The following is a 13604-nucleotide window of genomic DNA, read 5'->3' as shown; positions in this document are numbered from 1 at the left end:
ACCATACAGAATTGAATACGAGTGCACTCCAGATTTAGCTGCAGCCAGCTGACCGTGTGCTTCTCCCTATACCGCAGTTCTGTGTCCATGCATGCAGCAAACTGAAAGCACTGTCTGTCGGAGCGTCTACGTGAAAAGAGAAGGAAGAAATTGCTGGTAGTATTGTCTTCAGAGTTGTTAAACACCTCAGCGCACTGAAGGAAGCCATCTGACTGTGTGAGGGGCAAGATCGTTGATTCTGCAGGTAGAGTAGGAGCTCTCCTGTCTGACTGGTCCACCAATAGCAGAGAAGATGACCCCTTGAGACACAGCCCCTCCTCATTTGCATAATGAGACAGAAATTTAAAAAGGACAGGCAGAAATAAATACCATGGGTGAAAATAAATAAGGTAGAAAAATACAAAGGAAGAATAAAACAGACAAAAATATTAAAACACACACATAAATAAATACATTAAAAAAATTAGTAATAAATAAAGTTGAAGATTATAACAGAAATAAATAATAATTAATTAAACAAAGGTGAATAAGTAAAGGAACTAATTAAAATATACATTTATGTCTCCTTGTATAATTTAATTACTGCCAACATTTATTTATTTACTTTATTTTTTTGTGTATTTAATTGGAAGCTTATTTGTTTATTGAGCATTTATTTATTTCTGTATTTATTTCTGACTGTGTCAGGATCAGTCCTCCATAGAGGGGTGGGAGAGTTATCAAGCACGTAAAGTTTGGTTCAGATGTGAGCATGTACACTGAAGTTACAACAACTTCCTGTGTCATGGCGAAGACTTGATCTCTGACGCCACGCCACGGACACACCCATTGACGAAAACTCGCAAATAGCACAACTTTTCATCTTCAATGCCTTTAGAAGGCACAGCAGAAATTTGAGGTCGGTCGGACTAAATCCCTAGGAGGAGTTGTTAAAGTACGAAGTGTGTAAATCATCCAAAATTTGACGTAAAATTCAAAATGGCCGACTTCCTGTTGGGTTTAGGCTATGGCTCCAAGAGACTTTTTTGTGCGTCTGGACAAGATACACGTACCACAGAAAATACGTGCACGTAGGTGAAACGTGCGGCGGGGGCTGCTTCGTTAAAAGTCACTTCCTGTTGCCAGCAGGTGGCGCTATGACTGTGGGTGAATGTCAGCATGTACATGTGTTCAGGGCGGGACTCTCATCCTACATGTACAGTTTGGTCCAGATGTGAGCATGTACACTGAAGTTACGACAACTTCCGTGTCATGGCGAAGAGTTGATCTTTGACGCCACGCCACGGACACGCCCATTGACGAAAACTTGCAAATAGCACAACTTTTCATCTTCAATGCCTTTAGAAGGCACAGCTGAAATTTGAGGTCGGTCGGACTAAATCCCTAGGAGGAGTTCGTTAAAGTACGAAGTGTGTAAATCATCCAAAATTTGACGTAAAATTCAAAATGGCCGACTTCCTGTTGGGTTTAGGCTATGGCTCCAAGAGACTTTTTTGTGCGTCTGGACAAGATACACGTACCACAGAAAATTCGTGCACGTAGGTGAAACGTGCGGCGGGGGCTGCTTCGTTAAAAGTCACTTCCTGTTGCCAGCAGGTGGCGCTATGACTGTGGGTGAATATCAGCATGTACATGTGTTCAGGGCGGGACTCTCATCCTACATGTACAGTTTGGTCCAGATGTGAGCATGTACACTGAAGTTACAACAACTTCCTGTGTCATGGCGAAGACTTGATCTCTGACGCCACGCCACGGACACACCCATTGACGAAAACTCGCAAATAGCACAACTTTTCATCTTCAATGCCTTTAGAAGGCACAGCACAAATTTGAAGTCGGTCGGACTAAATCCCTAGGAGGAGTTCGTTAAAGTACGAAGTGTGTAAATCATCCAAAATTTGACGTAAAATTCAAAATGGCCGACTTCCTGTTGATTTTAGGGCATCGCTCCAAGAGGCTTTTTTGTGCGTCTGGACAAGATACACGTACCACAGAAAATTCGTGCACGTAGGTAAAACGTGCGGCGGGGGCTGCTTCGTTAAAAGTCACTTCCTGTTGCCAGTAGGTGGCGCTATGACTGTCTGTGAATGTGAGCATGTACATGTGTTCAGGGCGGGACTCTCATCCTACATGTACAGTTTGGTCCAGATGTGAGCATGTACACTGAAGTTACGACAACTTCCGTGTCATGGCGAAGAGCTGATCTTTGACGCCACGTCACGGACACGCCCATTGACGAAAACTTGCAAATAGCACAACTTTTCATCTTCAATGCCTTTAGAAGGCACAGCACAAATTTGAGGTCGGTCGGACTAAATCCCTAGGAGGAGTTCGTTAAAGTACGAAGTGTGTAAATCATCCAAAATTTGACGTAAAATTCAAAATGGCCGACTTCCTGTTGATTTTAGGGCATCGCTCCAAGAGGCTTTTTTGTGCGTCTGGACAAGATACACGTACCACAGAAAATTCGTGCACGTAGGTAAAACGTGCGGCGGGGGCTGCTTCGTTAAAAGTCACTTCCTGTTGCCAGCAGGTGGCGCTATGACTGTCTGTGAATGTCAGCATGTACATGTGTTCAGGGCGGGACTCTCATCCTACATGTACAGTTTGGTCCAGATGTGAGCATGTACACTGAAGTTACGACAACTTCCGTGTCATGGCGAAGAGCTGATCTTTGACGCCACGCCACGGACACGCCCATTGACGAAAACTTGCAAATAGCACAACTTTTCATCTTCAATGCCTTTAGAAGGCACAGCACAAATTTGAGGTCGGTCGGACTAAATCCCTAGGAGGAGTTCGTTAAAGTACGAAGTGTGTAAATCATCCAAAATTTGACGTAAAATTCAAAATGGCCGACTTCCTGTTGATTTTAGGCTATGGCTCCAAGAGGCTTTTTTGTGCGTCTGGACATGATACACGTACCACAGAAAATTCGTGCACGTAGGTGAAACGTGCGGCGGGGGCTGCTTCGTTAAAGGTCACTTTCTGTTGCCAGCAGGTGGCGCTATGACTGTGGGTGAATGTCGGCATGTACATGTGTTCAGGGCGGGACTCTCATCCTACATGTACAGTTTGGTCCAGATGTGAGCATGTACACTGAAGTTACAACAACTTCCTGTTTCATTGCGAATCATCGACGCCACGGACACGCCCATTGACGAAAACTCGCAAATAGCACAACTTTTCATCGTCAATGCCTTTAGAAGGCACAGCAGAAATTTGACGTTGATCCGACTAAATCCCTAGGAGGAGTTCGTTAAAGTACGAAGTGTGTAAATCATCCAAAAATGGCCATAAAATTCAAAATGGCCGACTTCCTGTTGACTTTAGGCTATGGGTTCTTGAGGCTTTTTTGTGCGTCTTGATACGATACATGTCCCCAGAAAATTTCGTACATGTAGGTTGAACGTGAACGAGGGGCTAATCATTTCCAATTTTCAAGGTGGCGCTAGCGAGTCATTTTGCCACGCCCATGTGCGAAACTTGTAGAATACGAAATTTTTCACCGGTTCTGACATGTTTGCAAATTTTGGTGAGTTTTCGAGTATGTTTAGGCCATGTCATTTGGGCCTACTTTGCAGAAAAAAAAAAAAAAAAAAAAAAAAAAAAAAAAAAATATATAATCCGAGCAGATTCAATAGGGACCTCGCACGGTCGTGCTCGGGCCCTAAATATATATATATATATATATCCGAACAAATTCAATAGGGACCTCGCACGGTCGTGCTCGGGCCCTAAATATATAATCCGAGCAAATTCAATAGGGACCTCGCACGGTCGTGCTCGGGCCCTAAAAATGGGTCCCAAGACCGACCGCTGAGGTACACCATATTTAACTGGACAGAACGAAGAGTCATAGTTGTTTACAGACAAGCAAAACTTCCTATTTGACAGGTAGGATGAAAACCATTCTAGGGCAGTCCCAGAGATCCCCACCCAGTGCCTCAGTCTGTCTAACATGATGTTGTGATCAATGTTGTCAAAAGAAGCACTAAGGTCCAGGAGTACCAGGAATGAGCACATGCCTTCATCAGCAGACATTAAAAGGTCATTGGTGACTTTAAGCAGGGCAGTCTCAGTGCTGTGGTACTTCCTGAAACCAGACTAAAACTTTTCAAATAATTTGTTGTTTTCCAGGACAGTGAGCAGCTGTTTGGACACAATTCTTTCTGGAATCTTTGCAATAAAAGGCAGTTTTGAAATTGGTCTAAAATTTTGAGGGAGGGAGGGATCTAAACCAGGTTTCTTTAAAAGTGGGTTCACGCAAGCCGTTTAAAATAATCAGGGACACAACCAGTAGATAGGGAGCTGTTAAAAACACAAAGATCAAATGGGGCCCAACAGAATCTATTACTTTCAGTAAAAACTTTGTAGGTATTACATTAAGTGGGCTGGAGGACATTCATTTGTGATACTGTTTTTAAAAGCTCAGACAAGTCGATGGGTTAAAATGGTTAAAACTCTCTTGTTGCTGGTGAGGGACCTCTGAGTAAGAGGCCGCAAGGGTAATAGAGGCTCTGATTGACACCACCTTATTGGTAAAATAAGATAAAAACTATTCACAGTCATCATTACTTCCAGCTGAGGCACAAGGAGGGGTTGGGTTTACCAGCTGATCCACAGTCTTAAACAGAAACCTGGGATTGTGTTTATGTGTAGTAATGAGCTCAGAAAAATAGTGTGTTCTCGCATCCTTAACCATGTTATTGTAGTTAATTAATAAATCCTTCAGAATGAGGTAATAGACTTGGAGACTGTATTTTTTCCATCTGCGCTCTGCTTTCCTGCATTCCCTTTTTAGGCTGCGAATGCTGTCATTTATCCAGGGTTGCTTACTAGCTTTAGACGTTGGCCTAACCTTTAGAGGAGCAGTAATATTTAGTGACGACAAGCAGATATGATTGAAGTGATCGACCAGATTGTTGGTGTTGGAATCAGACAGGTGTTGGCTTTGGCTCTGATAGAATGCGCAAAACTTTGAAACACTTTGTTCATTAAAGATGCGAGAACACAAAGAGCTTGGTGAAGCGACGGTAGTAACAGGCGAATCGCAGCTAAAAACAATACATCTGTGGTCAGATGTGGTCATGTCCACTAATTCCACCGAGGAAACGCTGACACCCAGGGTAAAAACCAAGTCCAGTGTATGAACACAGTTATGTGTTTGCCCTTTGACATGTTTGAAGTTAAAAGAAGTGGCCATATTAAAAAATTTAGTTGCATTAACATTGGTGGGGTCATCAACATGAATATTAAAATTGCCACAAAGAACAACTCTGTCATAATTTAAAACCAGAGTAGATAAAAATTCAGGAAGTTCTGATAAAAATCCTCCAGGCGGTTTTGGGGGGCGATAAATTATAACAAATATGATAGGTTGCAGCCCTCCAACTTTAAGAGTGAGAACTTCCAAGGAGTTAAATTCATCACAGCGTACTCGATGACATTTTAAATTTTTCCTATACACGCTCACTAGCCCACCACCACGACCACTGACCCTCGGTTGACTAAAACAATCATATTGAGGCAGACACAGTTCAGATAGCTGGCTATAGTCATTCATCTGCAACCAGGATTCAGTTAAAAACATAAAATCTAGATTTGCAGACAAGATAAAATCATTTAAGATAAAAGTCTTAGTTGAAAGTGATCTCACATTGAAGAGAGCCATTTTAAATGAGTTTGTTTTGGGTGCTGGAGTTGGTGCAGTTGTCCTAAGATTACTAATATTTCTGTGTGGGATGTGCACATTTCGGTTTACTGGTCTATGCGTGATGATGACAGGAATAGAAGTCTGTGGAACAGTGCTGGGAGCAGACGGCTTTACATGCCAGCAGGTGGAGACAGTTGTTTGTGGCAGTGAGGCAGAGATCTGTTCAGTGAGCGGTGGTGTGTCCAGGTGTGCTGCATGAATGATTAGTCATTCACGTAAGTCATGTGTAGACCGCACCACATGCTGTATGTGAGCAGCTAACATTTCTGAGCCCCGTTTGTTTGGGTGAAGTCCGTCTGTCTTAAAAAAAATAGAAAATATTATAATTATCCACATAACACACACCGTGAGCCCTGCAGGCGGACTGGAGCCAGTCGTGGAGGCCAAGGAGTCTACTGAAGCGGCCAGCACCGCGACCGACTGTGGGAATGGGACCAGAGATAAAAACGGACTTTCCACACTGCTTTAAAAAGTTAAAAAGACGGTTAAAATCTAATTTTGTCAGCTCAGACTGCTGAAGAGCTGTGTCATTTGTTCCCACATGGACCATCACTCTTGTGATGGAGGATGGGAGCGACGGCATCAGGTCCTGAAGTTCTTTTAAAATGTCAGCCGTGGTGGCACCGGGGAAGCAGTGAGTGGTAGCGTTAAAGAAACAGATGTTTCTGGTTATGGAGTCACCAATTATTAGTGTGGTTGGGGAGAAAAGGGGACGAGAAGAGGCCGGTTGTGTGGTTCCAGAGCAGGACTGAGGATGGAGTGTGTGAGCTGCCGAGTGTTGTGTTGGAGTAGCAGTAACAGACCTGAGAGAAGGGCTACCCGACGGTGCAGGGTAGAGACGGCCTCCGGAGCGTCTGAGCACAGCCTCCTTCAGGATCCTACGTCGGGAAGCGGAGGCCGATCATGCCCAGCGGCAGACTGGCAGCCCAGCTGATCACCATTTGCCGCCAGTGCGGGAGATGTAGCCGGTGGAAGAGATGCAACAGTGTCAGCAGGCACTATCCGCCGAAAGGGATCCGTATCAGGGAGACTCGAAGCCGCAGGTGCATCCGCTGGATGGACCGGAGTGTTGTCAGACAGGGCTGCATAGCGGTTGGAGAGGCCGATGTCCGGAGGAGAGGCAACCCCGTCCGAGCCTCTCTTGCAGCCACGGACCACCACTTCAGCCCAGGTTGACTGATGCTTCGGAGTTCAGCAAGAGGAAAGCCATGGAAGGCTAGAGGGGTCCCATAACACGGTGTCCTGGATGTTAGCGGTTGCGCTAACAATATTAAAAAATCTATTTGATAAAGGATTATGATCTCTGACATTTGCAGACACGGCCAGAGGAGAAATGCCATCACAATTAGCCAGAACCCAAAGGTACACCTTTTCAAAGCTTGTTGTGTCCAAACAAACAAACAATATAAATCTCAATGTTATTTAAAGTAATGTAACCATTATTAAAAAAGTGTGTCCAATTTCTGTAGTAATAATATCAGGTATCGATTTTAAGTCACAAAGTTTTTCCATAACAATATTTATGAAAAATATAATCCTTTTGACCTCACAACCTTGAAGGCCCTAATCTCAAATTATCAAACTAGCACATGAATGCACCACAGAAATAACACACTTGCAGTTTAATCTTTTATTTTCTGTACAGAAGGCTATTTAATCAGGTACGTTTATAATGTATACACGTTATATTTATATTTTTAATATCATTCAACAGAGAATTTAAACATTTCTATTGTTACCTACAGTTCACTTTAGGAAACAATCATTTAAACACATTAATTTACTATTAACCTCATTCATGTCATTTGTACAAAATGTTCATCCAGACCGGCTGAGTTGTTAGCACGATGAAGTGTTAGCTCCACTGTGGGACAAACACAACTAGAGAATTACGTTTAAATAATTTGAGAATAAAGCCGCAATATTTCATTGAGAATATAAAATTAATTATAATTAAAAATTAAAGTAACAGTGTAGTAATCATTTTAACTATCCGTCATAATTAACAGGCGAGAGCTGTCTGACAGCCTTTAATTGTCACGAGTGATGATGATGACTTAAAGTTATGGATTTCACCAGTAAACACATTATTATTAGAGATGAAGGATTTTACTTGATTTTAAAATGACTAGTTCTTTGCAGTAATAACCTCTAATTTCCCAGGTTTTCTCATCATACATGACAAAAATCGATAAAAAACAGAAAACTACAGATACTTCTGGTTAAAAATTATTGTTATATTCTGATGTTTTTTCTGATGTTTTCTTCAAATAAACTATTGCTATGTAGAAAGTCACACAGCTGTTTGGTGACTGCTTTCTCAAGGATCTTAGAGAGAAATGGAAGGTTAGATTTAGGGCTATAGTTTCCATGCTGTTTTCTTTAATTTGCGAGTTTTGGTGTAATCAGACCTGTGTTTTTACTGTCTGAACCAGACCCTCACCTGTGCATTACACCCTCCTCTTCCTCTCTGTCTCTCCGCTTGTTTTTATTATAACTTGTTTACTTTTTAGTAACTGTTGGTTTTTCTTCTTTCAATCTGTCTTCTCCTTTTGTCCTTTCCTCCAATTATTTCCTGTATGTATGTATATGTATGTCCTGTAATCTAAATTCTTCTCCTCTCCTCTTATTGTCTTCTCTCCTTTTTTCTTCTCCTTTCCTCCTATTGTCTTTTCCCCTTGTCTCATCTGCTCTGCTCCTCTCTCTGTTTCTTCATTTCCTCTTCTCTCATCCTTGTCTCTTTTCTCTCCTCTCCATGTTTCCCGTACTCTCCTAAATGTTACCTCTCCTTGTCTCATCTCTCCTCTCCGCTTCCTATCCTCACCTTGTTTCCTCACTTACTGTCCTCTCTTTGTTTCCTCTACTCCTTGTTTCATCTACTCATTTCCAATCAAACATACCTTTGATTGATTTGTGATCAGACTCCAAACTTCACAGTACTAAAAAGCTATCTGCTGCAGTCGTTTGCCTGGGGGAATTACCCATAATTCAGTTTCCTGCAATAAAATCCACAGTAATTTTCATCTGTTTGCCCAGCCACCATAAAAACAAAGTATTTCCTCTTCCTCCTTGCTGACCTCTCGTTCGTCCTCATATGCTGTGTCGCAGAGAATGGGACGAAGGTAAAGTCCTCATCTTCGACGACTCCTTTCGAGCACGAGGTCTGGCAGGAAGTCAACAGTTACTGCCTCTTTATCACAGACATTGCTACCAGGAGTTAATGGCATACTAGCGCCAGACTGTGAGCCCAATTTAGATCAGCATGAACACTCTGAGGGCCAGGACCTTATCTGGTAAGGTTTAACAGACTTATTGGACTAACTGAGCGACCAGCTGATTCTTCTTCTGTGGATAAACTGCTAAAAACAGTTAAATAAGGTCCAATGGTGGTCCACAGGAAGGAAAGGGACTTAGGTTCTCTGTTCTGTTTCCTCAAACATTTTGTGCTTTTCCACAATATTATATTATATTGGACTCGTGGAATTTTAAACATGCTGATTCTCTGATATCTGATATGCTGATACTAAAAATAACAGTTTTCCTCATGTTTCCTCTTATTCATGATTTCATCTGAAAGTGATCCTCCCTCTGTACCTGAACTTTTGAAGTCTTTGTTGTTTCTCGCTTTGTTTCCAGATGGACAGTTTCTTCTAATAAACAAAGTCAGATGTATTCTGTCATCACTGTCATCTGTTGCTGCTATTTTGGCCTAATGTAACGTTACCCAAAATACAATAAAACAAACTTGTTTCCCACCATTATTTTATCTGGATGTGGTTTGTTTGTGAATTAATTTTAACATAGTTAATTCATTTACTGATACACTTCCTCAGAGCTTTTTGTGCTGTAGATGAAAGTAGTGAACTAAATGAACTATTGACAACAAATTCTGTGGATTATTGTGATTTAAAGCCTCACTTTATTTAGAGAAACATGTTTTACTGATGCTCTTAGCATCATAGTGTAAAAGTCTAACTTTGGCTACACCCAAAATAAATAAGTTAATTTAGTTTACAGCCTTTTTTTAAGTTGTAATTTATACAAAACACATTATTTCCATAATTTAAACTTCATTTAAGTTTCACCATTTTGATCAAGACGCATTTCAATGCAGTCTGTTCAGGTCAAGAGAGATGCTCATAAACACACAATGTTAAACACACCTGATTTCCTGTAAATGGAGAGTGAGGATCAGGAAGGGAAGCTGAAAGTGTTCAGACTCCATTTTGAGTCGACAGAACAGAAGGAGGAAAACTGAAGGGTGAGTGTTAATCCAACATTTTTATTATTTTACTGTAAAAGTCCGTTTTCTCCCTGTTGACCGTAGAGGAAAGAAATGTTAGAGTGAACTCAACAGTTTGATTCATCTGTGGACACGAAGTCGTGACTGGCTGAATACAACACGTTAAACCTGCAGCAAGAAAACAAGCACAGAAAGACGCGCGTGAAGACATTTTAGCTTAGGTGTGTGGGTACACACACTTTCCTTCGACACCGAGTGGTTACAAGCATGGTCGTAGGAGGTCACCGAGGTCTGGACCTCCGTAATTATATATTTATGTAGCCTATAAATGATCATTCGAATAAAAACCATTGATAACACAATCAAGGCCAAGCGGGCGCAGCTGAATATACACACTGTAAAAAAGGATTGGATCAATAAGTTATAGTAACTTCTTTCTATAATTTACCTCCACTTAACATAATAAGTTATGAAATTTCAACTTAATTTAATGAGTTATCACTATCACAACTCAGGTTTGTAAGCCAGTTCAGTGAAATGTAAATTTCAATGTGTCAACTTAATTTATAAGTGTGAGTTGGAATATGGTAACCGGATCTCTTAAAAAGTGACCATGACCCCGGTGTGGCGACAGTATTAATGCGCGGTGCAAATAGTCCTGAATATTTTCTCTTGATCTGATATACGACTAATAACTATGCTGATTGATTTTTGTAACACATTAATGAGGCGCACCACCCAATTGCAATTCCCCATTGAGAGAAGAAGAGGAACGCAAATTAAGCCTACTGACACGGGTGAGCAGATAAGTAGCGGATGAATACGTTATTTTCCAGCAAGATGTGGATGAGACTTGGCAGCGGGAAAGCGGGTCTTTTCGGATTGGAGCAAGAGAAGCAAGGTGAGTCTGTCATTTATAATAATTGTAACCCAATTCAATGAGTCAATTAACTTAGTTATGAAGAAACGAATTGCTGTCATGAGACTTTCTGAACACGGGATAGTTCAGAGCAGCTTATTAATGCATGTAACGTTAGTGTTCAGCAGTGAACCCAACTTTACAGTGTTTACGTTAGTCCGAGAATCACTTTTTACTTTTATCAAGAAGAAACACAATCTTTTATGACATTCACCCCTCAAAAAAGGACATTTATGGCGCTTGGTAGTTGTTTGAATGTTTGAGTTAGCTGCTTTACTAGAGCCTCTGTGTGTAACTTAGTGTCAGTAATTAGCCTTGGCCCGTCCCAACGATGTGTGGAGTAGCGTCGACGTTTCAGTAATTAGCCGTGACCCGTAACGTTACCAACGTTGTTTCAGTTATTAGCCATGGCCTGTTCCAACGATGTGGGTGGAGAGGCGTCGGCATTTCAGAAATTAGCCTTGACCAGGTGAGTTGCTACTTAAATTAAAGTTAGCTGCTTCAGCAAAATTAAGAGGATTTGGGCTTTCTTAACATTGTTAGCTAATCTGTGACGAGTTTCTTTTGCAATGTTATTCGCTTATTAGTGAGTTTGTACTCAGCTCCAGCTTAACCTGCCAATTTAAAAAAATAAAAAAAATAGCGGGAGGAAGGTAGACTTTACTGGCGCCATCGTGTGTTTCACTGTCTGACTGTGAGAAGAGCAAAGAGAGAGCTGAGCAGGTGAAGATAACATTAGTTGATTTTTTTTTTTTTTTTGAAAGAGTGCATTGACGTTAAAACGGTAGCCTCTGATCCACCACATCTGTTTTAACAGGCAGTGGCGAGTTGTTAAATCAGTGTTTCCCATACGTAATTTATTTGTGGCGTCCCGCCACAATATCAACGCAGACTGCCACATATTGATTTTCGTTTTTTTTTACTAGGCCTATTTAAAATCTAAATCTAATCCCGCCCCTCTCCCTCATGAACACAGGAAAAGAAGATGTTGTAGTAAACATTTATACTTAAAACTATGTTTTTTTAACTCTTTTTAGGTAAAAGTAGTCTACAATGCTGCTGCGTGTCATCATATCAGAAAATGAAGACATCCCATCCAGTGTTGAGGAGCTGTATCAGGTGTTGCGAACAAAGCTTGGTCTGAGAGGTGGATTCATTTTGCAATTTGAGGATCCTGAGTTCAATAATCAGTTGTGCAATCTAACAGACATCAAAGACCTTCCTGTGAAAGTGTTGTTCACAGCTGATGACGTCTCAGATTCTACACTGGACACTTGCAGCCTCCCTTCTCTTAATAGAGATTGTGTTGAATGGCCTGACCCCTTCCCGATTCCACAGTTCTCATATGATGTGGAGCTGCAGCTGAAAGAAGCCAATGCTAAGGATGGATCTGTAATGGTGATTCCTAAAGGTTTAAAGACATTCTTGATATACTGGCCGACAGTATGTCAAAGATTAGTGCTTATCCTGAGAGGCATCACTATGAGAATGAAGCCAAAGCACTTGTGGAGAAGCATCCTAGTCTGAAGGAGCCAGGGTCGGAAAAGGGATGGTACTCGTGGTTTCACAGCCTGAAATTTAAGCTTGGAAACTATCGGCAAAAGTTAAGTGCAGCAGGATGCCCTGAGGTGGTGGTAAAGAAAAGGAGAAGGTTCGAAGGGGAAAGTGTAAAGAAGTCAAAGTAGGGTGAGGTCAACTACTGTCCAGATCCGCCTGAAGGACAGAGTCCTGAAAACATGGAGGAGAAGCGTAATATGATGGAGGCTGAAATGCTGAAAAGAGACCCTGATCCCCAGCTGGTAGAAGACCTGATGGTTGCTACGTTTTCCCAGCGCAGAAAAGAGATAATTGGAGATCAGCCACTCATCACAGAAGTCATTTCCAGATGGCCAGCTCTGTTGCATGAGAGACAGGTACTCAGTTGAGAGATAGAAGCACGTTTTGTCTGATACTGTGTCTTGTTCATAATTATGTTTGACTTATATTTTCTATCTGTCTCTTCTCAGATCAGGACGGAGTTCAAGAGAATGGCCACCAAAGACCTTCTTCTGGAATATTTTCTCGACAGACGTGATGGCCTGGTCCCAAGACTGCTAGAGGTGTACAAAGCAGCAATCAAGACTGGAAAGAAGCAATCACTCAAAGATATTTTGGACTGCCTTCAGAAAGATGTAAGTGGAGAGCAGATCATAAAATTAGGCAAAATGTATTGTCTTGGCTAAAACATTTTCATCTTACTGCATGTTTCTTTTTCTTGTAGGATACAAATGAGAAGAGAAGGACTGCTGCCTTGCTTGGTCTGCCACACTACATATCAGGCGAAGATCCATCAACTGTCGTCAGGAATTGTGACGTAAGACCATTATGATTTCTGTAACGCAAAACTGTTAGTGTGTGTATATGGTATTCTTTTACTGTGGGACTTTTTCTTTTCCCAGGGTAGATTTTCAAGAAAGAAAAATACTTCATACCCCAACCCAGACTTATTAACGTTGCCTGTCTAATAGTCATGAAAACTCATTCAATTCATTCAAACTTTACTTTGCATTTTCTCATAACTTAAATGATTTCAATTTATGTGGTTTATAATGTGTAATTTACACTTTTTTTTCCTTATATATGGCTGTTCCGGTCACTCATCTTTTAGAGAACAATTTTAAAACATTTGCTAAAGTGCTTCAGTGTCTGAACTATTTCTGTCTCACTTCCAAGGGTTGAAATTCTGA

The 13604-nt window shown here is 41.3% G+C and overlaps 2 protein-coding genes across 3 annotated transcripts in view; one reads left to right on the top strand and one right to left on the bottom strand.

Moving 5' to 3' along the window:
- Positions 1 to 13604, bottom strand: part of LOC119893815 (NACHT, LRR and PYD domains-containing protein 12-like) — a 636326-nt gene that overhangs the window by 475727 nt on the left and 146995 nt on the right. The gene's annotated exons all lie outside the window — the stretch shown is intronic.
- LOC119894181 (NACHT, LRR and PYD domains-containing protein 12-like) overlaps positions 9930 to 13604 on the top strand; it is a 23607-nt gene continuing 19932 nt past the window's right edge. The window contains exons 1-3 of the mRNA XM_038706808.1: positions 9930 to 12791; positions 12885 to 13049; positions 13139 to 13231. The gene's annotated coding sequence lies outside the window, so the exon portion shown is untranslated. The remainder of the gene's footprint in view (positions 12792 to 12884; positions 13050 to 13138; positions 13232 to 13604) is intronic.

Source organism: Micropterus salmoides, unplaced genomic scaffold (assembly GCF_014851395.1).
Source record: "Micropterus salmoides isolate LMB-PRFRI ecotype aquatic unplaced genomic scaffold, ASM1485139v1 Ms_hic_scaffold_1, whole genome shotgun sequence".
Classification (NCBI taxonomy): domain Eukaryota; kingdom Metazoa; phylum Chordata; class Actinopteri; order Centrarchiformes; family Centrarchidae; genus Micropterus; species Micropterus salmoides.
This window is presented reverse-complemented; position numbering and strand designations above follow the sequence as displayed.